The sequence below is a fragment of the Petaurus breviceps genome, unplaced genomic scaffold, assembly GCF_028583685.1.
Source record: "Petaurus breviceps papuanus isolate PSGF00001 unplaced genomic scaffold, PetGlider_PUasm1.0 176, whole genome shotgun sequence".
Classification (NCBI taxonomy): domain Eukaryota; kingdom Metazoa; phylum Chordata; class Mammalia; order Diprotodontia; family Petauridae; genus Petaurus; species Petaurus breviceps.
In genome coordinates, this window is record NW_027185771.1 from 7,056,725 (window position 1) to 7,076,550 (window position 19,826).

General features: G+C 44.0%; 1 protein-coding gene and 2 long non-coding RNA genes across 4 annotated transcripts in view; 1 reads left to right on the forward strand and 2 right to left on the reverse strand.

Moving 5' to 3' along the window:
- The window catches only part of LOC138159331 (uncharacterized), a 407,894-nt gene that overhangs the window by 105,914 nt on the left and 282,154 nt on the right, over nucleotides 1–19,826 (reverse strand). The gene's annotated exons all lie outside the window — the stretch shown is intronic.
- The window catches only part of ZNF469 (zinc finger protein 469), a 745,539-nt gene that overhangs the window by 93,545 nt on the left and 632,168 nt on the right, over nucleotides 1–19,826 (reverse strand). The gene's annotated exons all lie outside the window — the stretch shown is intronic.
- On the forward strand, nucleotides 9,524–14,534 carry LOC138159326 (uncharacterized). The gene is made up of 2 exons (XR_011167865.1): nucleotides 9,524–11,898; nucleotides 12,035–14,534. It is a non-coding gene; the product is annotated as an uncharacterized lncRNA (long non-coding RNA).

Genomic DNA, 19,826 nt, shown 5'->3' on the forward strand with positions numbered 1-19,826 from the left:
CGATTCCAACCTCCTTTTCATCATTTTATTCCATGGGCAAACAGGATTGACTACAAACTGGACTTATATACCCCCTTGCAGTCTAAAATAGCTCCTTCCATTCTTGGAGGGTTCTCCCTCCTCATCCTCACCTGAGAAGTACAGGGACCACCTCCTTTCTGAAGCTTTATCTGAATGGTCTTCACCCACCTCCCCCAACTGCAAAGGATCTTTCCCAGCTACAAATATTCTTAGATGACTTTGCTTGAAAATCATCCGATTGGGAGGGAGGGCATTCCAGGCATGGGGGTCAGCCAGTGCAAGGGCAGAGAGAGGGGAGATGGGAAGGTTGTTGTGGAGGAGGGATGTCAAGTAAGTCAGTATGGTCAGATCACAGGATGCATGGGGAGCAGGAGCCATTCTGTATGGGGCAGAAGTCTGCTCTGGGGAGTCCCCTCCATCAATGAACTCACAGGGCTGGGTTTAAAAGCAACAAAACCGAACCAAACAAAATTATAGTTCATCCCTTCTCCAAGCCCTTCTTGAGGGCATAGAATATGTATTGTTCTTCATCTTTGTATACCAAGGGACTAGCATTGTGCTACCCATAAATGACTATACAACTGAAGAGATAACCTCTAAAGCTTCTTTGAGTTCTAACATTTAATAACCTAAGGTCCTTGGTCCAGCTTTGACATTTCTATGTTCTGAGGCAATGTCATTGTCAAATCCAAATAGAAATGCGGCCCACTGCCCTGTGTATAAGGACCCTTGAGGTTGCATGACAACTTCATTTTAAAATGGAATATTATATATATTTTACTATATTTAAACTTTTTTAAATTTTTGCTTTTTTTTGGAGGGGGGAAAGCAGGGCAAATGGGGTTAAGTGCCTTGTCCAAGGCCATACAGGTATTGTGTGTGTGTATGTGTGTGTGTGTGTGTGTGTGAAGTGTCTGAGGTTGGATTTGAACTCAGGTCCTCCTGACTCCAGGGCTGGTGCTCTATTCACTGTGCCACCTAACCACCCCCTATTTTACTATATTTTTATTGATTTCATAGCTAGTTATCCAGGGGTAAAAGAGAACCCTTTCACTCTGGAATTTTCATAGAACAAAGAGTGCCCAAGCCAAGAGGGACCTTAGAACACAGAATGTAGTGTTTTTATGACTTAGGATGAGTTCTCTCTTCATTCTGATGATGATACCACATCACACCTCAGCTCATGCATCACAGCAATGGATTAATAAAATAATAAATATTATTATCATAGCTGGCATTTATTTATTTCATTTAATTATTCAATTTGATCCTTAACAACCCTGTGAGGTTGGTGCTATTATGATCCCCATTTGACAGATGAGGAAACTGAGGCAGATAGGAGTTAAGTGATTTGCCCAGGGTCACACAGCTACTAAGTATCTGAAGCCAGATTCAAATCCAGATCTTCCTGAATCTAGATCTAGGGCTGTCTCTCACCACTGAACTCTAAGTGTTCTGCTGGTGGTCTGGTCAGCATTTGTCACAAGGTGATTCCTTGGTCCCCTCCCACACACAGAGTACCTGTCAACCTCACTCCAGCTGCAGAGAGAGGGCCATTCCACATGCTCAAGGACTTACCCCAGTTTCTCTATCTCTCCTCTAGAGGGGCAAGCCATCCACTCTACAGAATGAGGTTTTTTTCACCATCGACCCAGAGATGACTGGGAATGTATTTGTGAGAATTGGGATTGTTGCCTCCAATGACCTCAGAACGCCATTGATTCCTATCTCTCTGCCTTTGGCAGCCGGGATAAATCAGCCACTTTGCAAGGAGAAGGAGTGAGTCAGTGGCACTTACGTACTGGGTTTTATCAGCCTGCCAGGGAGACATAGACCCTTAGAATGATGACTCATTCCTAGGGGAGGGTGGCCGTGGTCATGGGCGTGGGCAGAAGTCCCTTGTGCCTAGGAAGGCTTCACCCTGGCAAAAGGTGAGCTGAGGGCTCTTTCCATTTCATTGGCCAGCTGAAAGCAGCAGGGATGTATGACTGGTCCATTTGGCCTTGAGCTCACAAGGGCTTCTAAAGAAGTAGAACCAGTGGCTTTGCTCGATGTTCTCTATTTCCTGGTACACTCAATCAAATATGCTTGAGTATAAACCATCTGTAAAGGGACATGTCCTGAGCTCCCAGACTGGCCCTGCACAATGGCCTCATTCACACACTCATTCTTCACACTTTTCCCCATTCATTACTTAATCACTCATTCAGTCGTTCATTAACCCATCCACCCAATAAATATTTATCAAGTGCCTATTAGAGAGAATCACAAACTCACAAAATCTGAGTTGGAAAAAAAATCCAGATGCCCTCAATTCCAACCTATCAACAAGAATCCTCTCTGCATGGCCACCTAACCTTTGCTCAGAGAGAGGCAACCCACCCCCAACCTCCTGTAACAACAGCCCATTGCACTTTGCGATTGTTCTAATGAGAAATCATCTTCCTCCTCATAACAGTTAACTATTATGTCCCTGTCTCCAAGCCTTGTCTTCTTCAGGAAGAAGCATCCTTGGTCCTATCAGCTGACCTTTGCTGCCTTTCTATCTCCTGACAATGTTGGCACATAGCAAGCTCTCATGGCTCCCATATCGAGAGCTTCAAGGGACCTCACAGGTCACTATTCTGGCTCCCTCATTTTACAGATAAGGAAACAGAAAAGAAGGAACTTTTTTTTTTTTGCTTTTTGGAGGGTAGTTGGGGTCCAGTGACTTGCCCAAGGTCACACAGCTAGTTTTTTGTGTTAAGTGTCTGAGACCAGATTTGAACTCAGGTCCTCCTGACTCCAGGGCCGGTGCTCTATTCACTGTGCCACCTAGCCTCCCCAAGAAGCAACTTCTTCAAGGTGACACAGAGAGTAAGTAATAGAGGCAGAATGTGAACTCAGCTCCTCTGACTCCAGAATCAAATCAATACTCTTTTCATCATATCAGACTGCTTCCACCAGCTCTCCAGGGATGACTGCAGAGAGTCAAGTGTCCCTCCTCCCTATGGTCTAGGATGGGGGGGGGCAGAGAGAGAGAGAGAGACAGAGAGACAGAGACAGAGAGACAGAGAGAGAGAGACAGAGAGACAGAGAGAGAGACAGAGACAGACAAGAAAAGAGGGGGGAGAAAGAGAGACAGAGAGAGATCCTGAATTTGCTCTTCTGCAACTTTTACGTACTGCTGGACTCACAGAACTTTAGAGATGAAGGGATCTTTGAGGTCATTCAGTCAGTTTTATAGCATTTCTGACAGATGTTTATCTGGCCTGTCTTTGAACACTTTCAGTGAAGCATGCAAAGTCCAGAAAGGCATCCAAAGAAATATGGCGTCCATGGCCTTGAAGAGCTAGCAATTGTGTGGTTTCCTCAGAACAGGGTTGAAGATTTCATGGTAAGAGGGATCTTTGAGGCTGACCCCCTCATTTTACAAATAAGGAAGTTGAGCCAGAGAGATTAATTTACTTGCCTAGGCTCACATAGCTAGTGAATATATAAAACCAGATATGAACTGAGGTCTTCTGGATTCTTTCCATGATCTTTCCATGACCTCATACTGTCTCTTGGTATTTTTCAGAATTCAGCTAATGAAGGATGTCTGCTTTACTGATCTTTCTTGACTGGGTAGCTAACTAGCTATTGATGGAATGTGTCTTAAGAGAGACAGGTCTCATGTCTCTACCTAAAGCATAGCCCCAGTGGCTCAGCTTTAGTCACCAGGGTTCAAGTCTAACCACCCTCTCTAAAGATTATACCACAATATAACTCAAGTGAATTTAGGGTACCACGAGGGCAGATGAATTGCCCACCATCCTCTCCCCTCTCTCCAGGGAGGAGAAGGGAGTGCCCCTCACAGGTGCTCAGCCTCTGGATTGCTGGTGCAGAGGCCAAGATGAGCTTGGGGGAAAGAATGGCCAGGTCCGTGGGCAACAAGGCTGACCTGGGGACACTTGGCCCTTCTCTTCTTTCCCTTCTGCAGTAGGAGCTGTTTTTCTTCCTGAAGTTCGGTGGGAATCCACACAAGGATGTATTCCATCATGTAGACCTGCTCCAGGAGTGGGATCACTCCTGTATGACCCCCATTTGTGGCTGTTTCTCCATAGGCTATCATCAATGTCATGAAACATTTCTTGGCTTCCCATTCTCTCCTAGCTCTTTCTGTCTCTGTCTCTCTCTGTCTCTGTCTCTCTGTCTCTCTCTGTCTCTGTCTGTCTGTCTCTTTCCTCCTTCCTAGACCATAGGGAGGAGGGACACTTGACTCTCTGCAGTCATCCCTGGAGAGCTGGTGGAAGCAGTCTGATATGATGAAAAGAACATTGATTCAGTTCTGGAGTCAGAGGAGCTGAGTTCACATTCTGACTCTATTACTTACTCTCTGTGTCACCTTGAAGAAGTTCCTTCTTTTCCGTTTTCTTATCTGTAAAATGAGGGAGCCAGAATAGTGGCCTATGAGGTCCCTTGAAGCTCTCGATGTGGGATCCATGAGAGCTTGCTATGTGCCAACATTGTCAGGAGATAACGAGGCAGCAAAGGTCATCTGAAAGGATCAAGGATGCTTCTTCCTGCAGAAGACAAGGCTTAGGGACAAGGACATAACAGTTATCTTCTAACCTGGGTGTGGGGAACCTTCGACCTCAAGGCCACATGTGGCCCTCTGGTTCCTTACAATCAAAGGGCTGCACTTGAGGACCTAGAGGGCCACATGTGGCCTCAAGGCTCCCTACCCCTGCCTCTGGGGTCCCTTCCAGCTCTAAGATCCTGCAAAGTCATGTTGCATCTCTGGGCCTCTGTTTTCACATCTGTTAAATGGGGATAGTTATACCTGAGCTCCCTATCTTCCAAGGTGATTTAAGCAAAGTGCTGGATAAATCTTAATGATGATTCTCATCATGCACCTGGGAGTCCTCCACCATGCATGGTGCTGGATAAGGAGATGGGCAGGTCACCTAGAGATCTTGCCAGGCCTTGTGGCCAGGGGCTGAGTCTATGCTGACCAGCATTACTGCAACACTCAACAACCATCAGCTTGTCCTCCCTGGGCCATTCAGCCAAGTCCCACTACAGAGCATTCATTTGCCTCTCCCTTGTTTTCACATCTGGAGGAATTGGATGTAGAGGAGTGGTTCATCTCCTCAACGTCCAAATGCTGAGATTGGGAGCTAAGACAGGCCTCACACAGGCTCAGCAATCATGGCAGAGCTGGAATAATGAAGCCTCTTCCTCTCACTAGATCAATGAGTCTGGGAACCTGTGCGATCAAGACATGTCTCTCTTTCAAGGTCCAGGAGTGAATGACTTTCCATCCTGGTATCAGCAATGTACAGGCTGATGAGAAACTTCCCCTCCCTACTTGCCAGTGACTCTTGCCTTGGATCTCCCCACCCACACTGAACTTCCGTTCTTGGCATTGGGCCAGTCCTGGGTCCTTGGGAAACACCAGGCTACAGAAGTCTCACTCAGGGGAGGCCCTTGAGAAACTTCTAGTGACCACCGCTGGAGATGCGCTGCCATCAGAAGTCTTTAAAGGAGTTTCCTCATGAGCAATGACAGGCAATGCTCAGAACCAGATTTGGGGAGGACCAGAAATAGAGGGTCAGTAGGCGGACAGATATCCAACTCTCCTAGCCTCACTGATCACCTAACAGTAATGGACATTTATAGAATCCTTTAATATACATTAAAGTCGCCATTCAGTTCTTTCAACAACCTGTGAGGTGGAGGGCATTTACGTCGCCTTCACTTTGCAAGTGAAGACCCTGCAGTTCAGAGGTCACAGAATCATAGATGAAAGCTGGAATGGGTCTTCGCTGACCTCTTCATGTGACAGGTGGGGAAACTGAAGCCTAGCTACATTACACATCATGTCCAGGGCCACATGTCTAGGGAGCATCAGTCCTGGGATTCAAACCCAGGACTCTTGTGACTCCTGCTCCAAGTAGGAGCAAAGACCAGCAAAGCAGATCTGTGTTTCTCCTCCTCTAAGGTTAAGGTGGGAGAACAGAGTGTGACTTCTCCTCTCTTCCCTCTTCGGTGCTCTGATGAGTAACACTAGCTGGGTTTCCCTCATACCCTGCCCTGAGGATTCCAGGGCCATGAACAACATATCCATCCTAGAGCTTCCTGACCCTCATGTCCAACTTTTCTTCTCGAAATTGACCAAGTAGCTAGAACTTTCCAGTTTAGATTTAATAAAAAAGAATCAGGGCAGTCCCTTTATACTGGACCCCTGGTGCCAACACCAGCCTTGTGGCACACACACTAACACACACACACACTTACACATACTCATATACACACACATACACATTATGACTTTATGGTTGATTGACTCCCTGATCCCTCACTTTTCCCCCACCACAGCTACCGTGTTTCCCCGATAATAACACACTGTCTTATAAATTTTTTGGACAGAAAAACACCAGAGGGCTTATTTTCAGGGGAGGGCTTATTTTAATGAACATTGACAGCAATTTTAATAAACAGGTAAATGTGAACAAAAAAATGTACCTTTATTCAATAAGCAAATCACTGGGGAAGAACAGGATGACGCGCTCACTGCTGCAGCTCTGATTGGATGCAGCTCAGAGCGCGGCTGGCGTGCGTTTCACGGGGGGGGCAGTGTATACAGAGGGTACCGTAATGTAGCGTGTAGCGCAGGGGATCTCAATAGGGCTTATTTTCGGAGGAGGGCTTATTTTAGAGGAATCTTACACAGTAAGGGGAGGGCTTATTTTTGGGATAGGTCTTATTATCGGGGAAACACGGTAAAAACTCCTTTCTTACTGTCCTCCCATGGAATTCCTGTATTTGCCCCCTAATTCATTAAAGGCCTTTATCTATACAACTAAGCTGGGGTGTGGTCTGGGGAGAGAGAATTTTAAACCAATGCTGTAGAGTTCATGGGACGTCTGCCTGATTACAACTGGCCAGGTAGCAACTTAGCTCAGTGCCAAGGCAGGCTCAGCTGGTACTCACCAGAGAAGGCTGCACCCCTAGGACAAGCAAACATCACCAGGGCCCCATATCAGGCCTTCCTAGGACATGAGATTTGAGAAGAATTAAAGGCATCTTTGTCTCTTTCCCCAGCCCGCCATGGGACCTCGTGTTAGGGGGAGGAGGAAATGCCTAAAGCTTAGAGAAAGGGTCAGAAAGAAAAGGTGGGCAGGCACCCAAGCTATATTGCTATCCTTTGTAGTTCTTCCCAGGGCCCTTCGCCAGTGGCCCAGAGGAGAACTGGGCAGGATGTGTAAAATGCAGATGGTGTCAGCTAGAAGTCAGCAACTGGTCCTTCTCTGGCCCTGGTTCAGGAGTTTGGAACCAGGGTTCTGGGGGCAGGATCAGATGGCATATATATAGGCATAACTCTTTCATCCCACTCTGCTTAGGATTAGGGGTGTCTGATGATGACCCAGAAAGAACACTAGCTGGAGTTAAGGTCAGACTTTACCATCTACTAGCTCTGTAACTTTGGGCAAATCATTCCTTTTTGTGTGTCAGTATCTTCCTTTGTAAAATGAGGGATTTGGATTATATGAAATTGATTTCAGGAAGACCTGAGTTTGAATCCTACCTCAGACACTTATTAGCTGTGTGACCCTGGGCAAGTCACTTAACCTTTGACTGCCTCAGTCTCCTCTTCTGTAAATTGAGGATAATAATAGCACCTAATTCCCAGGATTGTTGTGACCCAATGAGATAACATAAGCAAAGTGCTTTACTTAAATGTAAAGTTTGCTTTGTAAATCTTAAAGCACTCTAGCTGCCATTAGCATCATCATTTAAGGAGCCTTCCAGCTTGTCATCCCATGTCCTGAGGTTCCACCCAGCTCTGACATTCCATATGCTAAGGTCCATCTCAGCTCTAACATGCCTCTCCCAACTCTGAAGCTGGGCTCTAAGGACCCTTTCCATTTTGGAATCTGTTAACTGTTAAGTTTATCTCCAGTTCTGACATTCTCACTCTAAGGCTCCTCTCATCACTGGCATTCTATGCTCTAATATTCTACTCGGGGGAGGGCCAGGACACACACCGGAAGGACCTTCTGTTCTCCCCTGTCCCCTCCCCATTTGCCCCAGGCAGACTTTATCAGATTGCTATTGACTCTGAGAAGCAGTTTATGGCCAATAAATGAGGGTTCCCATGATACTGCTATATAGAAAAGGTTCTACTGGGGTGGCAATGGTGAGTTGAGAACCCCTCATCTAACCATTTTCAGAGTGCAGCAATAATTAATAATATTATAGAAGAGGAATTACACAGTCCTTTCCAGCTCTACATTTCCAGCTTTGGCATTTATGTTCTAAATTCCCTCCCAGTTCTAGAGTCCTATGTTCTATGTCTCTCAACTCTGACATTCTTCTGTGTTCTAAGTTGCCCCCAGCTCTGATGTTCTATGTTCCAAGTTCCTTCTCAGCTCTGACATTCAATGTTCTAAGTTTCCCCCCAGGTCTTACCTTCTATGTTCTAAGTTCCCTCCTAGATTTCAAATTCTATTCTAAGCTCTCCCGCCCTCAGCGATGATGGTCTATGTCCTAAGCTCCCTCTCAGCTCTGACATTCTGTGTTCTAAGCCCCCTCCCAGATCAGACATTTGACTTCACCTCTGATCTCCCACCATCACCCCCTTCTAATATCCTCCTCAGGAGAGAAAAACAGGATCAGTGTATCCACCAGCAGTGAAGAAACTTAAAATGCCTTTTCATAGTCAGTTTCCATGAACGGTTAAGAATAAGGGAATGGGAAAAGCAGACAAGGCATGACTTGGATTTCTGCAGTGGGGCTAAGTCTGAGAAATGGGACGCAGGGAGAAAATTGGAGGGTGTGTGTATGTTCAGGTGCATATGTGGGTATGGGTGCGTGTGTGCGTGCTCATGTGCTGGCAGGAGGCGGCTGAGCCTCCCATTTGTTTCTAAATGAGGCTCAGAGGATGAGAAGTGATGCTTTATCCAGTGGAAATTGAAAACCAGGATCTGGGTTTGCTTCGCAGCTTTTCTCCTTGCTAGCTTTGTGACCTTCCCTGTTTTGGGCCTCAGTTTTCTCATGTATAAAATGGAAATGCCAATCTTTGCAGGGTTTTTGTAAACCTGCAGGTGGAATAGATACATAGGTTATTATTCCAAAATAAATGGGGGTGGAATAAATGGTTGCTAAGGTTCATTAATTATCGCTCTAAGCCCTCTGATGTTATCTTCCTCCTCCTTGTTTCCAAAACCCCATGAAAAAGCAGGGATCTCCTCTCTATGTGGCTGTATTTTGGAGCTGGACCCAGGTAGGGATATCCCAGGTAGGCTACAGTACTTGGGTGGGCAGAGTGGATTAAAGCAGCACACACCTCTCCTTCCAGAGCATCATCTGGTATTGGGTCAGGAGGCCCCCTTGAAGGGGATGCTATGTGCACATACACTTGCTGCCCTGCCTTAGTTCTACTGCTATGGCAAAGTAGATCTGCAGTCTGTTTTCCTACAGGTTCAACTAAACTGGTTTTTGGTACGTGAAACAAATACTGTAGATGGACGAGAGAGAGAGAGAGAGAGAGAGAGAAATATATAGTCGTTAACAATGGACATTTATATAGCGACTGCTAGGTATCAGGCATAGGTGTCAGGCATAGTGCTAAGCAATGATTGGATCCTCACAACAACTAGGTGCTATTATTATCCCCATTTTACAGATTGAGGAGACCAATGCAAACAGAAGTTAAGTGACTTGCCCAGGGTCACACAGCTAGTATGAGTCTGAGATCAGATTTTATTTTTGCCTTTTGGAGGGCAATTGGGGTTAAGTAACTTGCCCAAGGTTACTAGTTTTTTTGTGTGGGTGTTAAGTGTCTAAGGCCGGAACCCAACTCAGGTCTTCCTGACTCTGGGGCCAGTGCTTTACTCACTGTGCCACCTAGCCGCCCCTGATATCAGATTTAAACTCAGATCTTTCTGCTTCTGAGCCTGGCACTCTCTCCACTTTGCTGCCTGGCTGCTTAGAGAGATGGAAAGATAGATATAGATGATTTTCCTGGTCCGTAAAATAAGAGGTTTGGCTCAATGGTCTCTAACATCCCTTTTAATTCCCAATCTACAATCCTTGGAGTCCTTAAGAATCTCACAACAACCATATGAGATAGGGAATGTAGGCATTCCCATTTTACAGACGGGGAAAATGAGGTCTAGAGCATTGAAGGGATTTGACTGAGGTCAGTCAGTTGTCCAGAAAGCATTCATGAGCTGCCTGCTCTGTCGGGCACTGTGCCAAATCCTGGGGATACAAAGAAAGTTCCCTGCTCTCAAGGACATCCCAGTCTAACGGGAGATACAAAATGCAAACAACCTTGAACAAACAAGATGCAGGCAGGATGGACTGGGGATGATCAATAAAGGGAAGGCACCCACTAGCATTAAGGGGTCGGGAAGGGCTTCCTGTGGAAGGCAGGATTTTAATTAAAGCTTGAGACAGAGTCATAGGGCAGCTCTGGCCTGGAGCCAGGAGGACCTGAGTTCAAATCTAGCCTTAGACATCCACAAGCTGCGTGACCCTGGCAAGTCACTTAACCCTGTTTGCCTCAGTTTCCTCATCTGTAAAATGAACTAGAGAACGAAATGGCAAACCACTCTAGTATCTCTGTCCCAAATGCGGTCATGGAGAGTTGGTCATGACTAAATAAGTTCGATTTGAAATAAGGTCATATCATTATCTAGGGCTAGAACCATAATTAGAACCCAACTCTTTCCATGACCTCTCCACTCCTAGCCAGTCTGGCTGTGAGAGTCTGGTAGTGGGGATAAGGGCTGTAACACAAGGGAGGATGTGAGGACCATTCTTAGCAAGGTGGATGTGAACTGCGTAATTCATGGCATTGGAATCATGAGGTCATGGTCAAGGCATCACCTTCTGGCTAGTGTGGCCAAGACTGATGTGAAATAGTGTGGGAAGAGCAAGAAGACAGAAAGAAGGCAGCACGTGAGGCCTGGAGTCACTTAGCAACAAAGTCTGTTGGGATAGAACCTTGACCTCTAGACTTGGTTGAGCAGGATGGGGCCAGCGTGGTCAGGACAAGGTCCAGACATCACTAGTGGGTGGGGAGGAGGTTGATGACAGAGTGTGTGTGTGTGTGTGTGTGTGTGTGTGTGTGTGTGTGTGAGCACTTTTCACATCTGTCCTTTCATGATCCTGAACCCCAAAGTCCAAGTCAGACATCCCATTACAGGAGCCCATATGGCAAGATTTAGAGTATGGCTACATATCTAGAATTAGAATATGGCTACATAAGCCCATATGGCTACATCTAGAATACCATGTACCATTCTATAGGCGATATGGAGAAAACATAGAGCATCGTCCCTTCCCCCAAGAAGCTTAGAAGGGATGCTCTAATAAAAGGAACCCCGAATTTGGAGCCAGAGATTCTGGGCTAGAATCTGAGCTCTGCGACTGACTTCCTACTGGTCTGACTTTGAGTGAGTCACCTGAGTTCTCTAGATCTCAGTTTTCTTGTCTATAAAATGGGAAGTGTTGAAGTTGATGGTGTTCTAGGTTCCTTCTGGCTCTCCCTCTGTGAGCCAGAATCTGATTGGGAAGACAAGATACACATACAGTTAGCCCATGGGCCATACAGGAAATACTGGGCTTCAAAGGAGGGAGGGGTGATCCCAGAAGGCTTCATGGAGAAGTTTAAATGAGGCCTTGAAGGATGAGTTAGATTTAGCTGAACAGAGGAGCTGAGGGGAGACAGTGTAGGGAGTAGAGAAGAGCAGAAATGAAGGCAGAGAGGCAGTAATGAGCATGGGGAGGAGAGAGGAGTCCAGGGGACAGTGCTATCTCTGCCTGGAGTAGAGAGTGCATATTGGGGCAGTCTAATCCATGAGTGGGGAGCCTGAGGCCTCGAGGCCACTTATGGCCTTCTAGGTCCTCAGGTTCGGCCCTTTGACTGAATCCAAACTTCACAGAACAAATCTCCTTCATAAAAGGATTTGTTCTGTAAAACTTGGACTCAGTCAAAAGGCTTCACCCAAGGACCTAGAAGGCCACATGTGACCTCAAGGCTGTAAGTTCCCCATCTCTGAAGTTTAGAGAGGTAGGAAGGACTGTGAAGGGCCTTAATGCATGACAGGAGTTTGGATTTGGCACCCAAGGAGTCATCTAGGGTAGACTGTTGAGTTTTGTAGTAACATGATGAAATTAACTTTTGAGAAGGATCAATTTGGCAGCAGAGCCCAGGGTAGATGGATTGACTGGGTGTGGGGGACGAGACTGAAGGCAGAACCTCACATGGTGCCAATAAAGTCCTGGGTTGGACCCTGATGTTCTGACTCTGAGAACAGAAAGAGCGTATCAAAAGGGGGAATAAGCACTATGGGTTTCTTCCATCATCCAGGCAATGCTTGTCTCGCTTGGAGTTTCATAGTGAGTGCACTATGGCGTATGATTAAGTTCATCAGTGAGGACTACCAATGGCAGAAGCATCATGGGGTAGAAGAAAAAGCACAGGACTTGAAGTCATGAGAGACCTGGGTTCAAATCCTGCCTCTGACACTTAACAAGTCTCAGCTTACTGAGCCTCAGTTTCCCCCTTTGTAAAATAGGGATAATAATAACTCGAAAGGTTGTTTGAACCTAAATGGCTAATTCTGTAAAGTGCTTGGTGAGGTTAAAATGCTATCAAACATTAGTTATCATCATCAGGATCATCATGATCATCATTTTTTGATTCTTCTGCTTGATTCTTCTGCCCTTTACATTCAACAGAGCTCACATAGAAATAGTCCTGGGAGAAGTCGCTATGGAAGTCTTATTCTTTTGGGTGTTGGGTGAACTATTGTGAAGATGGCTAAAATGGTTAATTTTTGTATCTGAATTAAAGTATAGGGACAAAGACTCATCTTCTATATACATCCTGAAAGAAGCTTCATATTCATAAATTCATATATGTGTGTGTATCTATCTCTGCCTATGTCTATGTATGTATGTATCACCTATGACTGTCTATGTATTACCTGTTGTCTGTAATCTATATCTATCTGTCACCTATACCTGTCTGTTGTCTATCTGTCTGTCCATTCATACCTCTGTTTTCTTACTCCAATGGGGTCTTGATTTCTTCCACTAGGTCTTTGTTTTGCAAGCTCTTCATTCTCCATAGCTTAGAAGTGACCAATGATCAGTAAGCCAATGTCTATTAAAGTTTTTCTTAAATCTTTGTGGTTCAAGCTCACCATGGGTCCAGGTTTTATCTACTAATGCTTCAGAGCCAAAAGAGTTTATTAGTTGAGCTCTCAGGGATATTTTGTGGCTTACATTTGTAATGTGGGGATTTGCCACCAGTCTGCTTATGAAGAATTATTATTATTTTCATTATTATTCCCCCCAGGGTAAGTGTTTTGGAGTTATTCAGGGACCTATTCAAGCCACCCATGCACACCATGCTAAAAGTTGGAGCTATTCCACCTATGGCCTCATGTTTTGTCAGCTTGATCTTCTGATGTGGGCAGTGCCTCTAAGAAAAGCAGATTTCAATAAACTAGGAGGAAGAACTTCCTAACAAGTAGAATTATCTAGCATTGGGAAGGATAACCTTCTGAGGTCATGATCTCTCTGTTACTGAAGGTGTTTATGTAAAGAATAGACAAGTACTTGTCTAGAATGGAATAGATTGGTAGTAGAAGGAGAAGATTGGCAAAGACCCCGGTTACTAGGGTAAGGATTTGCTATTTGTCAAAGACTTTTGGGAAAACAGGAAAGCAATTCTGCAGAAACAGACCCCAGAACTCTGTATACAAATATAAACTCTAAATGGATACCTGACTTAGACATATAAGGTGACTTCATGTGAAAATTAGAGGAGCAAAGAAGTAATTACTTTTCCGACCTGTGGACAAGAGAAGAGCTCATGATCTAACAAGCAATGGACAAATAGAAAATAAAATGATTGATTTTGATCATATACAATTGAAAAGTTTTTATACAAACAAATCTAATAGAGTTAAACTTAGAAGGGAAATAGGTTTTTGGAAAAATATTTTGCAGTTTCTCTAATGAAGGTCTTATATCTAAGATATATATAGGACTGATGCAAATTTATGAGACTTAGAGCCATTCCCCGACAGATAAATAGGCAGTTTTCAAAGAAGGATATCCAAGCTTTTAATAAAACATGAAAAAAAATACTCCCAATCCCTAATAAAAACACTAAGAAAGGCAACTTTGAAGATCTATCTCACCCCCATGAGATTAGCAAAGATGATAAAAGAAGAAGTTGACAAATATTGGAGGAACTATAGGAAAACAGGTCTACTAATTCATTGACTCTGAACCCAACAGTCTTGCTAATGGCAATATTTCCAGCCCAGTGCCCTTAGACATCATCCTGGGAAGCAACCCTTGTAAAGATGCAGGCTGACATCTGCTCCTAGAGCAACATCTATTGAAGATCCAGAAAGGAAAGTTCTTGCCACCAAATTCCTTGGCATTATTAAATGAGTCAACATCAGAAATTAGCTATCACCACCACCACTACCACCACCACCACCACCACCACCACCACCATCATCATCATCATCATCATTATTTCTTTGATTTTTCTGATTTTTATGTCATTGTATTAGTAGAAATGACATTAAAGAATAGGCATTAACATCTGCCCTGCTGCTCTACCCTAAAGACTTTGGGACTTGTCCATCTGACTTGCAGTTAAAATCATATATGTGTGATGCTACCTGCATTAGAATATGAGCTCTTTGAGAATAGGGGTTGTCGTTTTTTTCCTCTTTGTATCTCTAGCCCTTAGCAGTGCTTTGCACATAATAAGTACTTAATACATCCATCATTCTCTTCTCCTTCCTTCCTTCCTTCCTTCCTTCCTTCCTTCCTTCCTTCCTTCCTTCCTTCCTTCCTTCCTTCCTTCCTTCCTTCCTTCCTTCCTTCTTTCTTTCTCTTTTTCTTTCTCTCTTTCTCTCTCCCTCCTTTCCTTCCTTCCTTCCGAATTGATCCAGCCATTCTGGAAAGCGATTTGGAAGTATAACACAAAAGTGACTAAACTGGGCATACCTTTGGACCCAACTTTGCCACTAGTAGGCCTATACATCATAGAGATGAAAAAAAGGAAGGGTAAGACCCATATATACAAAAATATTTATAGCAACTCTTTTCATAGTAGTCCCAAAATGGAAACCAAAGGGGTGCCCAACTATTAGAGAATGACTAAAATATATGCATGTGATGGAATATTATCGTACCACAAGAAGTGATGAAATGGACAGTTTCAGAAGAAGCTGGGAAGACCTCTGTGATCTGATAGAGTGAAGTGAGTAGTAATACAATGACAACATTATACAGAAAAACAACTTCAAAAGACTTTAGAATTCTAATCACTGCAATGGTAACCCATGTGCCCAGAGGACTGAAGATAAATCTGCCACCCAGCCCCTGCCAGAGGGGAGATGAACTTAAATGAAGAATGAGATATGAATTTTTGAACATGACCAATGTGGTAACTTGTTTTGTTGGACTATTCATGTTAGTTGTGAGGTTTAAAAAAAATGTTCCATAGGGAATAGAAGGGCAATGGAAGGAGGAGATGATAAAAACCCACAAAATAAAGAGAGGGATAGACCGAATAGCAAAATAAAAATGGATTAATAAAAACAGGTAAGAATTTTTTTCCTTACAAATGAGAGGATTAAAATAGGTAATCTGAGAGGTCCTATCTGGCTCTGGTATCTTTTGGTTCTCTGACCAGGTTTCATAGTTTATATTGTTAGGATTCCAAATTCAGTTTTTGATTGTTGAGTCAGTTGATTCTCCCCCACACCCAATCAGAGAAGATAAGAAAACAGGGGAAAGATATCAGGACATCAGGAAGAAGAAGGCGCTTCATGAGGAGCCAAGCCAGTTGAGGTGGGATCACTTGGCCATCTGCTTTCTCAGCAGCAGGTTGAGGATAGCTATATGGCAGGGCTGATCTCTCTCTGCACTCCCTAGAGTAGCAGAGCCCACAGCCCACAGCCTGGGAATTTCATATGGAATTCCTGGCAGCCTGTAAGAAAGTCAATTCTGATGGAATGGATTGTTAGGATAGAACCATCAGACACTGGGACTTGTGAAAACTCTCCCAATCCACCCCTCAGCTCATTTTCCCATCAAGCTGGGCAGTACCTTTACCAACCCTCCTCTTTCCAAGGGAAGTTTTATGGACCTGAATACATAGACCAAAAGATGATGAATACTGAAGATGGAAAAAAACAAAACAAACAAAAAATGTGCTCTCCCACCCCCCCCTCCTGACCCCACCAAACAACTCAGAAGTTGAAGGCACAACATGAAGCCCTTAATGGTGGGGATCAAAGGACTCTGGGCTTCCGATGTGATAACATCAGGAGGGGGAATCAAAGGCTTCATCCTGGAGGAGCCTCACTAGGCAAGGAAGGAGAAATCATTTCCTCTTGCATTTTTTTTAAATTTATTTATTTATAGGAAATGAATTATTGGTGTGCTTTTCTTCTTTGACACTCAGGGCATAGTAAAGTCATAGTTTTGTCCACAGAGTCAATACATTGTCCTGAAATTTTGAGCTCAGAAAAATCCTCCACCTGGACTCTAGCAGGAAAGTCACTTTCTAGCCAGCAAGGGCTGGGCTAACTCATTATTGGGGCAGATTAGGCATTATGGGGCTGGAGAAGGCTCTTCGATGTCATGTTCAATCCCCTGCCTCCCAGAAACAGGAGTCCACCAGTTTCAACACCAGTTTGATACCAGTTCCATTAGAAAAGAAACAAATTAGGACAAAACTAGAATCAGATGGTCTAGAACTAGACAAGGCCTTAGAGATCATCTTACCTAGAGGTTTATAATGTGGAGCTCATGAATTTAAGGACACATATTTTGAAAAGTGCATTCTAATATAATCAGTTTCCTTTGTAATCCCATGTATTTCATTTTATGCTTTTAAAAACATTATGCTGAAGAGGGGTCTGGAGGTTTCACCAGGTTGCCAGAGAGGCCCAGGAAACACAAAAGATTAAGTAGCCATGATCTAATCTGACAGCTTTATTTTATAAAAGAGGAAACTGAGGTCTAGAGAGATAGAAGAGATTTGCCAAGGTCACACAGGCTGTGAGAAGCAAAGCACGTCCTCTGATTCTGAATTCCATACCCATTCCACTATATTTCACTGCTCATCAAGATTGTCATTTACTTCTTTTTTAAAAATTAAATTATATTAAGTTTTTGGTTCATTTGTTTCTTATGATTATTCCTAATAGTAGACTTTCTTCTTTCCAGATCTCAGACCATGTCATTATTGCTGTTCAATTGTTTTCAGTTGTGTCTCACTCTTCCTGAACCCATTTGGGGTTTTCTTGGCAGAGATACTGGAGTGGTTTGCCATTGTGTTCTCCAGCCCATTTTACAGATGAGGAGACAGAGGCCAACAGGGTGAAGTGACTCACCCAAGGTCACACAGCTGAGAAGTGTCTGAGACTGGATTTGAACTTTGGGAAGGTGAGTCTTCCTGCTTGCAAGTCCGGAACTCTATCCTCTGCAGCACCACCTAGCTTTCCAGATCACATCATGGTGGCAGCAGCTGAGCAAGGCCATTTCATTCATTCAGGTCAGTGGGGAGGAGATAGTGTCACTTAGCAACATTTGAGCACCGCACCACGAAGACTATCATTGATCATATGCAGACAGCAAATTTCATTTCATTCATATGAGTTACGATGGCATAGTCCTCAACCCGGGCTCTCCTGCTGTCACACTCCCATCATAGGGGCACAGATTTTAGAGCCACTCAAAGAGTGAATTCTTTTCTACAATATTCTAGACAAATACTGTCCATTCTCTGCACAAATTGCTCATTTTGTGGAGGGAAACTCTTTCATTGTAAAGATGAGGAAGCATTGGTCCTGAAGTGATCAATTAATTTGCCCAAGGTCACAAGGATAATAAATGAAAGATGCTGAATCTGAACTCAGGTTCTCTGACCCCAAGTCCAGTGCTTTTCCACTGACCATTTACAAAGAAAGAGTCCCAGAAATATTAATGTAGTTTTAAAATTTAAGCTGTTAAAGCTGTTTATGAGCAGCTGGGTGGTACAGTGGATAGGGTGCTGAGTTTAGAGTCAGGAAGACTCACCTTCCTGAATTCAAATCTGACGTCAGACATTTACGAGATCTGTTAACCTGGGCAAGTCACTTCACCCTGTTTGCCTCAGTTTCCTCATCTGTAAAATGAGCTGGAGAGGGAAATGGCAAACAACTCCATTATCTTTGCCAAGAAAACCCCAAATGGTGTCATGGAGAGTCAGACAACAATGACAACAAATGACAACAAAAAAGCTAAGCTAGAAAAATGTAAAACTGCACTAAGATTTTTTTTTGGAAACACCCTCTATGCTATCATAGACATTGGAAAAGAAAGGAAAAAGCTTGAGATATTATTGTTCCAAGACACAGAATAGGAGCAGCCTTTCTATTTTAAGATGATAAGATAATAAATCTGATAACAATAATAATACTTAGCATTTATATAGTGCTTTAAGATTTACAAACTGCTTTACAAATATCTCATTTGGTATTCACAACAACTCACGGAGGGATATGCTATTATTATCTCCTCCTTTCTTTAACAGATAAGGAAACTGAGGTTGAGAGAAATTACCTGGTTTGCCCATGGTCATATAGCTGCTAAGTGTCCAAGGCAGAATTTGAACTCAGGTCTTGCTGGCTCCAAATCAAGTCCTCTGTGCCATGCTGTCTCTTGGAAGGTACCTCCAGAAGCCACTCTAGTCCATTCCCCACCCCTAATTTTGCAGATGCAGAGACTGAGGGAAATTAAGTGACTTGACCATGCTGACAAGTATCAGAAGAGGAATTCAAACCCAGGTCCTTTGATCCAAATCTAGTACCTTTCCACTGACCATGTAGTTTCACACATTTTATTACAAAGAGGAAAGGAAGAAGGAATTTGTTATATTCTCTTCCCAACTCATACAATTATAGAAATGTCAGACTTCTGAGACCAGTCAGTTCAACCTCCTTGTTTTATAGGTGAGGAAACTGAGGCTCAGGAAGGAGAAGACACAGGGCAATTTAGCAGCAGAGTCGGCACTTGAACCCAGGTCTTGTGACTTCCAGTCCAGGGATCTTTCCACTGACTTTCTCTCTACCCTTTCTCCCAAGGCAGAGTGCTAAATCAGTGGAAATTCAGTGCCAGAATACAAGTATGTGACAGGTGACCTCATTATATATGGTCATATAGGATAGGATTTAGCATTGGCAAGAGCCTTAGAGGTCATCTGGTCCAATCTTGTTCATTTGCTAGAGGAAGCCTAGAGAGGACAATGGCTTACCTAAAATCTCACTGCTTTAATCAGTCGTGAGCTGGGACCCAGGTCTTTTGACTCCAAATCTTTTCTCCTAAGTTGTGACATCTCCAGGAAGGGGAGTTCCCAAGGGGTATCCAGAGCAGAGAGAGGTACCAGGGGTGCCCACAGCATCCAGGCACTGTGGTTAGTGTGGCTGTTTTATTTCTGGGCTGGTTAAGTGTGGTCAGGGGACTCTGGGTAACTTTGGGAAAATTGCCACCTATCCCAGCATCTGTTGATTTTTATGAAACACTTGGAGAATTTTTGGAGGGAGGGCATAGTCCTGCAAAGTTCTGGGCAAAATAAAACCCCTTAGTGAGGCATAATCTATTTTGCAGACGCCTATGTCATAATACTTATAAGAATAGACCCATATGCGTGCATGGGCGAATGGGTGATCGTGTGCACGCATGCGTGCGTGCACACACCCACATATTCTCTCTCTCTCTCTCTCTCTCTCTCTCTCTCTCTCTCT